At 42.4% G+C, this 3061-nt stretch overlaps 1 pseudogene; it reads left to right on the plus strand.

The window, feature by feature from the left end:
- The first annotated feature begins 620 nt into the window (after positions 1 to 620).
- LOC131486673 (olfactory receptor 5M5-like) lies at positions 621 to 1627 on the plus strand (annotated as a pseudogene).
- Positions 1628 to 3061: the final 1434 nt, after the last annotated feature.

Genomic DNA, 3061 nt, shown 5'->3' on the forward strand with positions numbered 1-3061 from the left:
CAAAAGGGATATTAGGTGAGGAAACAACCCAGACTCTGAGTGGCTGGTTTGAAAGGAGATGAGATGGAAAAGACACCAAGAAACCTACGTTGCTGTAAGAGAATAAGGAAGAAATGAGGAAGAAACTGAACATCAATACGTACACAACAGGCTCTCGAGTATATTCTACTCCAATTACAGAAGTTTTGCCCTTGTTGACAACAATACAACCAGTCTACAGAGCATCACCCCGTCTCCTGATTTCCTGATGAAGCTTTATGTCGTGATCAGACAATGGCAGTAGCCATGTTGGAGCACCAGTGGTTGTGATACCACAGCCTAATCAGGGACACCAATGAGCTAAGTCGAATTCTGCATGTGCTAGCTGTGAGGTGAGAGTGGCAAAGCAGTCAGCATGGCAGGTGCATGGACTTCAAATATATTGTCCATTTCACCACCAACCACCTCAAGGCACCTGCTGCAACTCTTCTATCACTGGGGCAACTAACAACCTATTTACACCTCTCTTTCCAAACCTGACTTTGTTTTAGTGCCCATTTACTTTGTTTAGTCTTGAAATGAATGCAGTTTATTTCTGGATTTATATCTGAAAAATTATTCTCTTATCAGAGAATGTGATGATGGACAAACTTCCCCAACAAAATGGCACTGAGGCAACTGAGTTCATCCTACTAGGACTCACAAGCCAACCAGGGCTGCAGCCCATCCTTTTTGTGGTGTTTCTCCTGATTTACCTCAGCTCTCTGACAAAGAACGTCGGATTCATTGCATTAATCAGGTTCACTCCACGGCTGCAAAACACCATGTGCTTTTTCCTCACCCATTTACATGCGTGGATATTTTGTATTCTACTAACGTCTCACCTCAGATGCCTGGTAACTTTCTATCAGAGAAGAAAACCATTTCCTACATGGGGTGTCTGGCCCAATGTTTTGTTTTTGTGATTCTGCTCCTTATGGAGTATCACATGCTGGGCACCATGGCCTCTGACAGGTACGTGGCCCTCTGCCATCCCCTACACTACAACAGCAGAATGTCCAGGCCCCCTTGCATCTGCCTTGTCACTGCCCCCTACCTCTGGGTACTATGGTGGGCACAATGCAGGTACTATTAACCTCTCGCTTATCCTTTTATGGACACAACATCATCAACCATTTCTATGTGCTGCCCCACCCCTCCTGATGCTGACAGGATCAGACACTTACAGAAAGCAAACGGCTCTGTTTGTGTGTGGAGATTAACCTCACCGTTCCATCCTTATATCCTACTCATCATCCTTATCTCCTACATTTTCATTTTCACCACCATCATGAGGATCCCTTCCAGCAAAGGCCAGTGCAAAGCCTTCTCCACCCATGGCTCCCACCTGATCACTGCCACCATGTTTTATGGGTCCTTATTCTGCATGTTTTTTGGGTCCTTATTCTGCATGTATCTGAGACCAGCCCCTGAGCAGTCTGTTGAACAAGGGAAAATTGTGGCAGCGGTTTGTATCTTTGTGAGTCTCATGCTGAATCTATTTGTCTACAGCCTGAGGAACAAAGATGTGAAGCAGGCTTTGAGAACAGGGTTTCGGAGGAACTTTGGCACAATGGAGAAAAGGTCTATTTTGACAGTCTCCCAATGAAAAAAACAAAAACGTGCCAAAAACAATGAAAAAGCAGCCCCTGTTGGTTGTACCTGAGTGCAATTCTCTGGAGTAACACTAACATTGATTATATAGGCACAGCTTCTGACCAGGTGAGAATCCTAATGGCAGCCATGAAAAGGTCAGTTGTTTGGAGATGATGACAGGTGGGAATCACAACAGCGGAAGTCAGCTGCTTATAATTAAGCAGGGTCCCCTGTTTAGTCTCACTCAAGAACTCCCTTCCCCTTGATCAGTCTGCAGAGAAGTCCTTCCTTTCAGCTCATAGGTCCACAATATTGACCATCACTGAGCTATTCTTATTAGCAAAGTGTAGGGCTTTGCAGTATGTTTCCTGAATATGCAAATAATTTACATTCACTTGATATACTACATAATTTCCTTTAATGAAAGCTGATTATCTTCTCTAAAAAGGCTGAAAACTCTAATTCTGCATATTTGTTTCAATACGTTCGTTTTTGGTACATTCTTATGTCTACTTATCCAGAGTAGAAAACCATCTGTGCTTTATTATTTTCACAAAGAATCTGATAGTTGACGTCTTAATTAACCAACACATTTGTTTCAATAGTTTTCCTTAATCAAAGCAGATATCTATAGGAATGGGCGAAACCCATTCTGGAGATAGAAATTTCATGGCCTCCATTAGAGGCTTTTATGATTCTGTTCCTACCTTATTGACAATTACTTGCTCTGTGATTCTGCATATTACCTTGCTGTTCCGTTCATGTCTACCCATAAACTATTTTTAAAATAGCAGCTGTTCTAAGCGTGGAAATTTGGGTTTAGTATTTTGCAACTAACTCGTAGCACAGCCATATTCCTGATTGCTTGACACTTTTTGAACTTGGGCTTTACTTAAGTGAATTAATATAGCTTACCATTGATATGACACATTTAGTACATCTTTTCCTTTTAATATTTCAACAGTTTTTATTTTTCTCTCTTTAGGAAAATCTTTCTCCACGTAAGTTTCAGCTTCTGATTGGTTATTACATGAAGATAAGTTTCTACAGTTTTTTTTTTTTTAACGTTTATTTATTTTTCAGACAGAGGGAGACACAGCATGAACGGGGGAGGGGCAGAGAGAAAGGGAAACACAGAATCTGAAGCAGGCTCCAGGCTCTGAGCCATCAGCCCAGAGCCCGACGCGGGGCTTGAACTCGCAGACCGCGAGATCGTGACCTGAGCTGAAGTCAGACACTTAACCGACTGAGCCACCCAGGCGCCCCAAGTTTCTACAGTTTTAATCTTACTTCTTTCTTTCTTTCCTTTTGGACGTAGCGACGTGTATCGTCGCCACCACCAAGTGGGTGCTCAAGTTTTCCTTTCTCCTCAAAAGCATTCTGAGTGCTATTTCATTGTGTGTATGTGTGAATACAGTAGATATAAAATCATCACAGAGAACATTGG

Source organism: Neofelis nebulosa, chromosome 10 (genome assembly GCF_028018385.1).
Source record: "Neofelis nebulosa isolate mNeoNeb1 chromosome 10, mNeoNeb1.pri, whole genome shotgun sequence".
NCBI lineage: Eukaryota > Metazoa > Chordata > Mammalia > Carnivora > Felidae > Neofelis > Neofelis nebulosa.